Consider the following 14,339-nt stretch of genomic DNA (forward strand, 5'->3'; position numbering starts at 1 on the left):
CATAATCTACAAAATTGATCTTTTTCTTAGAAATATAGGGCCTTATGCAAAGTCGTTCTGACGAGTCATTAGTGACATACTAAAGAGTTCGACTAACACGTTTCCTGTATAATCAGGCACTTAGGCCGCGCCTCCATTGCATCCGAATGCGATTGCGAATGCGAATGCGAATTTCCCAGCACGTGTAAATGAATTGGAGTGCCTCAACTAGTTCCGACCTGCGAATTGCGAAAATCGACGAAAAGATGCGAATGCGAACGATCCCAACATGCTGGGATTGTTCGTCCGAATTGATGCGAATGGAGCGTCGTCTGCAGAGAAATTGAGCGCTACGTGAGAGAAGAAAGTTCTTTTTGCGTGAAAGTAGTCGACGGTGCGAGGTGCGGAGATAAAAATGAAAATAATAATGGAAATAGATGTTGATGTTTTAATAAATTTTGTTTTTTATAAAGTTCCATTGTGGATCCAAAGTCATCCAGATTACCACAAACGACACGTCGTGAACAAATTATGGGCAGATGTAAGTAAAGAACTTGGAGTGGAAGATATTTATAATTTTATTTGTTTTCTCTTTAAAATATGAAGATCTAATTAATACACAAAGCGCAACTTTTTATTCAATTTATATTTCCTCTTTGTTCCTCAAATAATGATTTTACGAATACATATAATTATTGACTAATACGTTTGAAATAGCAAAAACGGGTTTTTTACTCATGGAGAAAATTTTCTTAGAAAGTTGGTTGATTTTGCAATCTCTAATTTTATTTAGTTTATTTATTTTAAAGTGAACATAGCGGTTACCACAGAAGCATAATAATAACAGGAGCGACATTTGCGACATTCACTCTATTTTGCACACAAAGGAAATTAACACAGTATTATTATTATTATTATTATTATTATTATTATTATTATTATTATTATTATTATTATTATTATTATTATTATTATTATTATTATTATTATTATTATTATTGCTCTGAAAACTTTAAGATATGAATTTTCAATCAAAAATATTTCACATTGAAGGTTTGAAAGAGATATTACAACTTGATTCGCATTCACAAAACTTCGGATGTAGTAGAGGCACATGAATTCGCAGTTCGCATTCGCATTCGCGTTCGCAGTCGCATTCGGATGCAATGGAGGCGCGGCCTTAATATGACGCAAATAGTATGTCAAAATGACTCTGCATTAGGAGGATAATATAATCAGGCTTACCAACTACACGATAATTTATCCTAATACAGTGAAACCTCTCAATAGCGGACACCAATGGGACATGAAGTTTTGTCCGTTACTGAGAGGTGTCCGTTATAGAGAGGTCACAGAAATTTGATTTCTCATAAGGGGAATTGTATGCAGTAATTACAGTAAATACATTATGTATGGGTACAGTATATACATTACAGTAAATATATTATGTATGCAGTAATTACAGTAAATACATTATGTAAATACGTACAATTCAATATGAAAATAGTCTTATTTAGTACACATTTGACTTACTGGGAGGGATGAAGGAGACATTCATTTCTATTAAATCATAGCCTATTATTGCTGTTCAATGTTTAACGAAAAAAGCATGCTTTTTCCTCTTCAACGGTAATAAAACTCATTAGCAAGTGTCCTCTAAAAATCCTCAGTACGATTGCAGAAGAAACATGTGTGTGTGTTTGTGTACTGGCGCGGCATCTTCGTTGACAGAATGGATGAAAAGGCAAGCTATTGGGGATGCATATGTTTATTGACCCAGGCCCAATCACAAAGAATATCCTTTTAGAGAAAATGAAAAAGGAAGACGGGAAAACTCCAACTCCGACGTGTTCCAGTATCATGAGTAAAAGAAAAATGTTTCTTTTCCAAAAAAGTAAGAGAGGTAACATTGCTCGTTGAAAATGTTATTGTAAAACAAACAATGTTTGTTTTGTTATCTATGAAATCATCCGTAAAGATGCAAGGTCCAGACGAAAAGGATTAAATTTGTTAGGGAAGGGAAGATCTTTCGCATAGAATTCCTGACCTTACGACTAACCCTGCATGAGTGTTATTGCTTGTTGAAAATTTTCTAGGATTTCCGCCAGAAAGCAGTTTACTGCGGAAAAAATTTCAAGTTCAGCTGTTCTGTTTAATGGTTCACCAGGTCTGGACTCATAAGAGATACACTTATGGGGAAAAAATTTTTCTGTATACTGTAATATATCGCAGAACCGAGAACAATTCCTGTCCGTTATGAAGAGCTTTTTCAAACGTTTGGGGGAGAAAGGACTGTCCGCGTCCATAACTGAGAGTGTCCGTAAAAGGGAGGGTTTTTTTCCGTAAGAGAACATATATTTTTGCCGGGCCAAAAAAATCTGTCCGTATTATAGAGGTGTCCGTTAAGGGAGGTTTCACTGTATACGATAATTTAAGCCTTAATGCTATATAGAATAATGCCCTTACGATAAAAGGCGAGTATATGATAATTCTGGAACGCAGCTATTTTGCAAATAAATTATAAATTTGTATTAAATAATTATATGGTACAGATTAATTGTTGGGATCCAGGGACGTAGCTAGAGTTCTGAGTTTGGGGGAGCCATATTTGCAAATATATATATATATATATATATATATATATATATATATATATATATATATATATATATATATATATATATATATATTTGGTCTAGGAATTAATTCGTGCGGTTGGTACGCACACATTGAAGCTGTAGTACAAACACAAAATACATAAATACCTTAAGAAAAATATTGTCCATCGCTAGCCACCACTTTCGCCCATCTGTCAGGCAATGTACGGATTCCGTGGCGAAAGAAGTCCTCATCCTTGGAAGTGATCCAGTCAGAGACCCATGTTTCGATATCTTCTGAAGAAGTAAACCGCTGTCCAATCAAATCGTTGTTCATGCAATCGAACAACTAGTAGTCCGAAGGAGCAACGTCTGGTGAATACGGCGGGTGGGGTAAAACTTCCCATCCGACACTTTCTAAATAGGTTTTGACCGGTTTTGCGACATGTGGGCGAGCGTTATCATGTTGAACAATAAGTTTATCATGTCTGTTCTCCCATTCTGGTCGTGTTCTGGCCAGAGCTTGCTTCAAACGCATTAATTGTCGTCGATAACGTTCTCCATTCATAGTTTCACCCGGTTGCAGCAGCTCATAATACACCACACCTTTCATATCCCACCATATTCACAGCATAACCTTTGCACAGTGAATATCTCGTTTTGGTTGTGATGGACCTGGTTCACCTGGTTTCACCCAGGCCTTTTTTCGTTTAGGGTTCTCGTAATGGATCCACTTCTCATCACCCGTAATAATTCGATGCAGAAACCCCTTTCTGCTCTGTCATTGAAGCAGCAATTCGCAAATGGTTTTTCGTCTTTCAACGTCTCTGTCTTTCAATTCATGTGGAACCCAATGTGACATCTTTTGAATCATTCCCATGGCTTTCAAGCGTTTGGAGACTGTTGTTTGATCAACGCCTAATGCTGCTGCAAGTTGTTCCTGCGTTTGACACGAATCCTGCTCGAGCAATGCTGTCAATTCTTCGTCTTGAAATTTTTTTGGCTGTCCAGCTCGCTCTTGGTCTGCCAAGCCGAAATCACCACTTCTAAACCGTGCAAACCACTTCTGACACGTTCGCTCAGCTAGAGCATGGTCACCATACACTTCTACCAAAATACGATGACTTTCAGTCGCACTTTTCTGCATGTTAAAGTAATGCAGCAGGACACCCCGCAAAAACACTTTATCAGGCACAAATTGCGCCATGTTCACTTAACTACAAACTGGTGTTGTTGACGCTTTAATCCACTGCCCTATACTACGAACGATACGCGATGACAGGGGTTTGCAACACATGTGTGGATACACGGAACTGTGGGACGCTCCGTTCGTTGCGCCATCTCTTGTCCACCCGCACGAATTAATTCCTAGACCAAATATATATATATATATATATAGATAGATAGATAGATAGATAGATAGATAGATAGATAGATAGATACATAGATAGATAGATATGTATATATAGATAGGTAGATAGTGTGTTTCAAAGCAACACCGACAACGTTTGGGAGGTAATTCCTGACGCCAAGATAGGACAAAAAGTATAGACCAACCTGGGTGCGCAAATGCTTCCTTTATAGGCACCCGAAAACAATATTAAAAAAAAAAAAAAACTGTAAAGGTCCATAGCTTCGAAACTATGAGACCTACCATAGTCGGGTCAAGACTTCACTTAGAAACTAATATGTGCCCTATCCAAGTTTCACAATCCTCCGGTACTTCCACAACAATTTTTGATGAGGTAGTTGGTGAGTACTTCAAGTTATATGTAAGTTGCCAAACTCCCTCTATGTAAGTTGTTACGTGAGTATCTGAGGATTCTGAAACATGTACTTTTGGATAGTGAAATACTACCCGATGGTGTATCTCTTCGGAATACTAACGGAAACCAAAAAACCTTTCATAATACTATTATCTCGCTTTTCTCTGCTCTTTGGTTGATTAAAACATTCTACATCATTTTGTGTGTCATACTCCAATGCTTCAGTGTAGAGACCCAATGAATTTTCTTCTCTTCTAAGTTCTTTTATGGCTCCAACAACCGAACAAATAGGTAGCTGGGCTTCTGCTAGGATAATATCTTCTCCTTGTAGAAAATTATTCAGGCCACTAATAATTCCCATAATCTTGCTAAAAACAATCAAGCATGAAACAGTTGCGAATGATTTTAGTTTGTTCGCAATACAATCAGCTTCAGTAGTCTTCTTAGCATCCTTACCCTCTAATGCAGAGATTATAGCTCCATAATTCTTTTTCACAGCGTTCAGTGAACAAATACCAGTATGTGAAGACCAACGAATGTCTGAAGTAGTAATCGCATGACTTGGCCGAACTTTTTGGCCCCTGGGTCCCTGCCCCAGGACCCATGGTCCCTGGCCGGGGTCAATGACCTAGGGGTACCTAGGACCACCCCCTCTAAATTTTGGCAGGGGTACCTTGGCCCACCCCCTAAATTTTGGCAGGGGTACATAGGACCACCCCCCTTAAATTTTGGAAATTGCCAAATCTAAAAATTTGGTATAGTAGCCTAGGACCACAGTATGTACCTCTATCAGTATTGGGTGTCTATGTCGTTCCCTTTCATGAGTAAAAAATTGCCAAAAATTCAAATTTCGGAGGTTTTTGACCTAATTTATCCCCTTGGATGAGGTATTATTACCCTATATAGTTATATGGGCGTATACAGGGGTTCATTACCTTTCATAAGACATGCGTATATTAATGCACCCCTTGAAAAATTTGGGAGGGGTACCTTGGCCCACCCCTTCAATTTTGGAAATTGCCCAATTTCAACATTGGGTATTATAGTATAGGACCCTAATATGTACTATGATAAATTTGGGTGGTCCACCTCATTCCCTTTTAGGGGTACATAGGACCACCCCCCTTAAATTTTGGAAATTGCCCAATTTCAACATTGGGTATAATAGTATAGGACCCTAATATGTATTATGATAAATTTGGGTGGTCCACCTCATTCCCTTTTAGGGGTAAAAAATTGCCAAAAATTCAAATTTCAGGGGTTTTTGACCTAATTTATCCCCTTGGATGAGGTGTTATTACCCTATATAGTTATATGGGCGTATACAGGGGTCCATTACCTTTCATAAGACATGGGTATATTAATGCACCCCTTGAAAAATTTGGGAGGGGTACCATGGCCCACCCCTTAAATTTTGGAAATTGACCAATTTAAACATTTGGTATTATAGCACAGGACCCTAACATGTATCGTGATAAATTTGGGCGGTCCACCTCGTTTCCTTCTAGGGGTACAAAATTGCCAAAATATAAACGTAAGCAATACGTTGTACCACGTGTTTGGTCTTTTGGCCCAATTTAACCTCTTGGATGAGGTTCTATTACCTTATATGGTTATATGGTTATGTATAGGGGTCTATTCCCTATCATAAGACATAGGTACATTTGTGCACTCCTTTAAAAATTTGGGAGGGGTACTTTGGCCCACCCCTTAAATTTTGGAAATTGCTCATTTTATATATTTGGTATTATAGTACCGGACCTTAACATGTATTATTATGATAAATTTGGGTGTTCCACCTCGTTCCCTTTTAGGGGTACGAAATTGCCAAATTTTAGTACAACCACGTGTTTGGTCTTTTGGCCCAATTTGTCCTCTTGGATGAGGTCCTATTACCTTATATGGTTATATGGTCATGTATAGGGGTCCATTACCTATTATAAGACATAGGTACATTTGTGCACTCTTTAAATTTTTTTGGGAGGGGTACTTTGGCCCACCCCTTAAATTTTGGAAATTGCTCATTTTATATATTTGGTATTATAGTACTGGACCCTAACATGTATTATGATAAATTTGGGTAGTTCACCTTGTTCCCTTTCATGCGTAAAAAAATTGCCAAATTTTACTACAACCACGTGTTTGGTATTTTGGTTCACCCCTTGGATGAGGTCCTATTACCTTATATGATTATATGGTTATGTATATTGGTCCATTCCCTATTATAAGACATGGGTATATTGATGCACCCTTTAAAAAATTTGGGAGGGGTATCTTGACTCATCCACTCAGTTTTAGAAATTGATTAATATAAGCATTTGGTATCTTCGTACAGGTCTTCAATATGTACCACTATAAATTTGGATGGTCCACATCGTTCCCTTTCATGGGTAAAGAACTACCAAAAATCAAATTTCGGATGTTATTGACCCCTATTTAATACGTTATATGGTTTATTACCTCTATATGTTTATGTTCTCTTTTAAATTTGGGAATTATCAAATAACAAAATTCGGTAAACGTTTTCTAGGACCCATTGGTATTCCTCTTATGGCCAAATATTCAAAATTTAAAGGTTATTGACCGGCTTTATTATTGAATAAGTACAGGATTTATTACTTTTTTCATAAGACACAGGTGTATTTGTGTACCAATCTTAAATTTTGGGAGGGGTACATTTCTTATTGTCATATCAATAATTGGTAATTGTTCTTTGGGTAAATCATTGTCAAATATGAGTATGATCACGTGATCAGTTATTAACCTATGATGGGACATTGGTACATTTAAACTTTGTAGGATAATTTGAGAATGCGTCATTGATATTGATTATTACAGCCAAATATAAACGTAATCAATACGATGTACCACGTGATTGACCTTGATGAGGTAGTGTACAGGGATTCATTTCCTTTGTTGTGGTACTTCTTAAGTTTGAGTACACACACTTCTAGAAAACAGTTGGTTCTACTCAGGTAAACAATTGACGGACATTATTGACCTTATTGAACATATAATAATATGATTAACTCTAAGACTTAGGTATATCAGGAGAAGTATTCTTTAAATTTGGGAATGGTGATAAACAGAATTTTAACATAAGGCGCGAAATTAGAAACAATACATTGAACTTTAGTCACAGCTCATAGTCTAAGATCATTGGTGGTGATTGATTTGAAATCTGATAGCTATCCTTATTGAATCTTATGACTCATAGACGAAAGGCAATACATGCTACAACACTGGCAAAGTTATTGTTAATGCAATTTGATTGGTTGATCACTATCTTTCCTGCAATCTGATTGGTTGATCACTATCTTTCGTGCAATCTGATTGGCTGATGATTTTCAAATCTTTGCTGTATTCAGTTTTAAGTTTTTGTTTAACATTTAAAAAATCTTGGTTTCGTTCAACATTTTGCACTCACTGATAAATATGATCAAAACCAAATTTTTTGTTTCAAAATTTTGTTTGAGATTTTTTCGTTTGAAATTTTTGTTTGAAAATTTTTTCGTTTGAAATTTTTTGTTTGAAAATTTTTGTTCGAAATTTTTGTTTAAAATTTTTCGTTTCCAAATTTTTTGTTTGAAATTTTTTGTTTCAAAATTTTGTTTGAAATTTTTTTCGCTTCAAATTTTTGTTTGAATTTTTTTTGGTTTGAAATTTTTTGTTTGAATTTTTTTTTTCGTTTCAAAATTTTGTTTCAAAGATTTTTGTTTGAAATTTTTGTTTCAAAGTTTGAGTTGACATTTTTAAAAGTTTGTGCACCTATTAGTAAAGAACCGGAACTGTTTAGAACAAAAACCTTTGACAACATTGTGGTGCAATAGTACACGTCAGAACCTGGGGTTGTACTTGAAATGAAAAAACACAATTCATTGAAATGGATCATTTTATTACACTCCACATACATCCATACCAGATAGTGGTTCTGGATATTGTCGATACAATGTATTTTGAACTTCTTGCACTAGTTTGTCTTTAGCATATAATTTTAATTCCAGTTGAAGTCTTTTAAGGTCTAATGCAATATCAATTGGTGGAAACTCAATGTCCATTTGATCACAAATAAACTGTTTATCAATACAGGTATGCACCCACGATCGATGTTGACAACCATCACAATATCTAGATACATGTTGTACAATATGCATAACACATTTTTCAAAATAGTACTTTTTCAGGAATATACTAGTTTTGTTGCACACTTCCACTGCATGTTTCACACACTGAAATACGCTGATGAATTTGTTCCATTCAGTTTGTGTTAGATACACCATGTTACGAGGGACATGGAATGTACTCTTTTTACGTAACAGCACCATCTTCTCTTCGAGGACTGTACGCAGCACCACTTCATGATTTGAGCCTAATGATTTGACTATGGTCACATTTAGCTCATCATGAAAATAATCGTTCATTTGGTCGATTCGTGAACATAATATTTGCCATTCTTCACAGGTCAGTTGTACACCAAATTGTTCTGCTTTGCCCAATCGAATCACAGGTTCAAATGTTCTAGCACTGATACCAATCATCACATGTTTTGTTTGAAATATATTTATTGGATAATAGCTTGCGAAGATGAACTCTTTATCGTTAGAAGTACACATCTTTCCTCCTGAAAAGCACTTGCTCAAATGATTTCATGAGCTGACACTGTATTGGTTGATTTATAGAACTACGGCTGACGTCATTGGAAAGGAATGTGCTGACGTTTGAATTTATAATTTCATCACAGTTGCTGACGTCATGCCGACCAACCACATTCATACAACTACAGCTGACGTCATTGGAAAGAAATGTGCTGATTCATGATTTCATCACAATGGCTGACGAATCTGGCTGTGTACTAAATTCAAGTTGATAACTTCGACCCAAGAATCCTTTGTAACATAAAGATACAGATCCAGTATTTAAGAAACGCAGCAGTTCTTCTTGTTTTGATGGTTCCATGGGTAAATATCTTGCTGGTAAAATTATATTCTTATCATTTTCAAGCTTCACTACGATTCTTAATCCAAACTTTGTAGGGATCATTTGGCTAGCTAAGATTCTATAAGGTACATTCTGTTGTAAATCAGTAATCTTGGTAAATGATTTCATCACATCACGCGTGTTTAGAAACTGCAGACAAGTAGCCATGATGACGTTATCATGAATACTAACGCGAACGATACTTATATATGATGCAAAACTGATGACGTTGCATTATCATGTTCTGACGTGTACTATTGCACCACAATGTTGCCAGAGGTTTTTGCTCTAAACAGTTCCGGCTAGTGCATACCTGTATTGATAAACAGTTTATTTGTGATCAAATGGACATTGAGTTTCCACCAATTGATATTGCATTAGACCTTAAAAGACTTCAACTGGAATTAAAATTATATGCTAAAGACAAACTAGTGCAAGAAGTTCAAAATACATTGTATCGACAATATCCAGAACCACTATCTGGTATGGATGTATGTGGAGTGTAATAAAATGATCCATTTCAATGAATTGTGTTTTTTCATTTCAAGTACAACCCCAGGTTCTGACGTGTACTATTGCACCACAATGTTGTCAAAGGTTTTTGTTCTAAACAGTTCCGGTTCTTTACTAATAGGTGCACAAACTTTTAAAAATGTCAACTCAAACTTTGAAACAAAAATTTCAAACAAAAATCTTTGAAACAAAATTTTGAAACGAAAAAAAAAATTCAAACAAAAAATTTCAAACCAAAAAAAATTCAAACAAAAATTTGAAGCGAAAAAAATTTCAAACAAAATTTTGAAACAAAAAATTTCAAACAAAAAATTTGGAAACGAAAAATTTTAAACAAAAATTTCGAACAAAAATTTTCAAACAAAAAATTTCAAACGAAAAAATTTTCAAACAAAAATTTCAAACGAAAAAATCTCAAACAAAATTTTGAAACAAAAAATTTGGTTTTGATCATATTTATCAGTGAGTGCAAAATGTTGAACGAAACCAAGATTTTTTAAATGTTAAACAAAAACTTAAAACTGAATACAGCAAAGATTTGAAAATCATCAGCCAATCAGATTGCAGGAAAGATAGTGATCAACCAATCAAATTGCATTAACAATAACTTTGCCAGTGTTGTAGCATGTATTGCCTTTCGTCTATGAGTCATAAGATTCAATAAGGATAGCTATCAGATTTCAAATCAATCACCACCAATGATCTTAGACTATGAGCTGTGACTAAAGTTCAATGTATTGTTTCTAATTTCGCGCCTTATGTTAAAATTCTGTTTATCACCATTCCCAAATTTAAAGAATACTTCTCCTGATATACCTAAGTCTTAGAGTTAATCATATTATTATATGTTCAATAAGGTCAATAATGTCCGTCAATTGTTTACCTGAGTAGAACCAACTGTTTTCTAGAAGTGTGTGTACTCAAACTTAAGAAGTACCACAACAAAGGAAATGAATCCCTGTACACTACCTCATCAAGGTCAATCACGTGGTACATCGTATTGATTACGTTTATATTTGGCTGTAATAATCAATATCAATGACGCATTCTCAAATTATCCTACAAAGTTTAAATGTACCAATGTCCCATCATAGGTTAATAACTGATCACGTGATCATACTCATATTTGACAATGATTTACCCAAAGAACAATTACCAATTATTGATATGACAATAAGAAATGTACCCCTCCCAAAATTTAAGATTGGTACACAAATACACCTGTGTCTTATGAAAAAAGTAATAAATCCTGTACTTATTCAATAATAAAGCCGGTCAATAACCTTTAAATTTTGAATATTTGGCCATAAGAGGAATACCAATGGGTCCTAGAAAACGTTTACCGAATTTTGTTATTTGATAATTCCCAAATTTAAAAGAGAACATAAACATATAGAGGTAATAAACCATATAACGTATTAAATAGGGGTCAATAACATCCGAAATTTGATTTTTGGTAGTTCTTTACCCATGAAAGGGAACGATGTGGACCATCCAAATTTATAGTGGTACATATTGAAGACCTGTACGAAGATACCAAATGCTTATATTAATCAATTTCTAAAACTGAGTGGATGAGTCAAGATACCCCTCCCAAATTTTTTAAAGGGTGCATCAATATACCCATGTCTTATAATAGGGAATGGACCAATATACATAACCATATAATCATATAAGGTAATAGGACCTCATCCAAGGGGTGAACCAAAATACCAAACACGTGGTTGTAGTAAAATTTGGCAATTTTTTTACGCATGAAAGGGAACAAGGTGAACTACCCAAATTTATCATAATACATGTTAGGGTCCAGTACTATAATACCAAATATATAAAATGAGCAATTTCCAAAATTTAAGGGGTGGGCCAAAGTACCCCTCCCAAAAAAATTTAAAGAGTGCACAAATGTACCTATGTCTTATAATAGGTAATGGACCCCTATACATGACCATATAACCATATAAGGTAATAGGACCTCATCCAAGAGGACAAATTGGGCCAAAAGACCAAACACGTGGTTGTACTAAAATTTGGCAATTTCGTACCCCTAAAAGGGAACGAGGTGGAACACCCAAATTTATCATAATAATACATGTTAAGGTCCGGTACTATAATACCAAATATATAAAATGAGCAATTTCCAAAATTTAAGGGGTGGGCCAAAGTACCCCTCCCAAATTTTTAAAGGAGTGCACAAATGTACCTATGTCTTATGATAGGGAATAGACCCCTATACATAACCATATAACCATATAAGGTAATAGAACCTCATCCAAGAGGTTAAATTGGGCCAAAAGACCAAACACGTGGTACAACGTATTGCTTACGTTTATATTTTGGCAATTTTGTACCCCTAGAAGGAAACGAGGTGGACCGCCCAAATTTATCACGATACATGTTAGGGTCCTGTGCTATAATACCAAATGTTTAAATTGGTCAATTTCCAAAATTTAAGGGGTGGGCCATGGTACCCCTCCCAAATTTTTCAAGGGGTGCATTAATATACCCATGTCTTATGAAAGGTAATGGACCCCTGTATACGCCCATATAACTATATAGGGTAATAACACCTCATCCAAGGGGATAAATTAGGTCAAAAACCCCTGAAATTTGAATTTTTGGCAATTTTTTACCCCTAAAAGGGAATGAGGTGGACCACCCAAATTTATCATAATACATATTAGGGTCCTATACTATTATACCCAATGTTGAAATTGGGCAATTTCCAAAATTTAAGGGGGGTGGTCCTATGTACCCCTAAAAGGGAATGAGGTGGACCACCCAAATTTATCATAGTACATATTAGGGTCCTATACTATAATACCCAATGTTGAAATTGGGCAATTTCCAAAATTGAAGGGGTGGGCCAAGGTACCCCTCCCAAATTTTTCAAGGGGTGCATTAATATACGCATGTCTTATGAAAGGTAATGAACCCCTGTATACGCCCATATAACTATATAGGGTAATAATACCTCATCCAAGGGGATAAATTAGGTCAAAAACCTCCGAAATTTAAATTTTTGGCAATTTTTTACTCATGAAAGGGAACGACATAGACACCCAATACTGATAGAGGTACATACTGTGGTCCTAGGCTACTATACCAAATTTTTAGATTTGGCAATTTCCAAAATTTAAGGGGGGTGGTCCTATGTACCCCTGCCAAAATTTAGGGGGTGGGCCAAGGTACCCCTGCCAAAATTTAGAGGGGGTGGTCCTAGGTACCCCTAGGTCATTGACCCCGGCCAGGGACCATGGGTCCTGGGGCAGGGACCCAGGGGCCAAAAAGTTCGGCCAAGTCATGCGATTACTACTTCTGAAAGGCCAGGTATACTGGATTGATCCAAACCTAACACTGTCTGATCTTGCTTTATCGTCTATAAGCTTTTACACAGAGAAATAATTATGTAAAGTCTGCGATAAATAAAAGAAAGGTAGTTGCTTGTTCAAACGAACACACTTTTACAATTATTAAATATTATTAAATTTAACTGGTGCACAAAGCAATGGATATACAGTGCGAGGGGATGAGACTTCCGAAATAACTTTTGCACACCACCTATGTGGCCTCTCATAACGCTCGCCTCATCGTAAGCTTGCCCAATGCATTTTGAGTCCTTATTAACACATACATAAGCCAAAGTTTCGATAATTGTTTTCGATATGTATTCAGCATTTATCTCAAATTTCAAAAAGTGCTCTACCGTTTTAGAATTTTTCACATATCTCACGCAAACACTAAGTTGTTCAGAAACACTAATATATCGTGTTTCATTAGCTATAACACTGAACTTCCCAGCGGCATTCAGTTCACTTAAAATGACACTGATGATTTCCTCACCGCAGCATAAGATATCTTCATTTTGAATTTCTGGGGACAAATAAGTGGTATTCCCTGGTGCTGCATATTCTTTAAAAACAAAAGGGTCAAAACGTCGTAACAACTCGAATATTTGCTAGAAATTCTCTTTATTTAAACTGTTGTCATCTTCATCTTTGCCTCGTAAAGCCAATCCCTGTCGAACTAAATGGATCACAATCGCCACTATACGTTTTAAGCACTCACGACGGGCAGTTTTTACTTTTCTAGATGCGTGATTTTGTAGATCAAAAATCTCTCCAGTTTCTTTGGACCTCTGAAAACAAGTTATTCACATGAATGTTTTGTTGTGAGGTGCTAGCAACTTCCTTAGCTTCTTCCTTATCAACAGTGTCAGAATGAATATTTTCCTCAGCAACAACGTGCACCTTATCAGGTTCGCTGCAGGTACTCCTCAAGTGTTTCTCAGTTTTTCCATGTGAAATAAATTATCCCGATTTTATAAACCTCTCCATATTTAACTTAATATCAAGAACACATACATAGCAAACTTAACACTGTGCACTCCGCATTCAGTAAGAAAATAGACTCTTTCCCGCTCAGCCTGTTGCCAGCGCCAATACATACTGTATAGGGGCCTAAATAGTTTCTCATCTGTTTAGCTAGAATCGTTGTTAAACATAATAAA

Source organism: Thermobia domestica, chromosome 5 (genome assembly GCF_964235325.1).
Source record: "Thermobia domestica chromosome 5, izTheDome1.hap1.1, whole genome shotgun sequence".
NCBI classification, from domain to species: Eukaryota; Metazoa; Arthropoda; class Insecta; order Zygentoma; family Lepismatidae; genus Thermobia; species Thermobia domestica.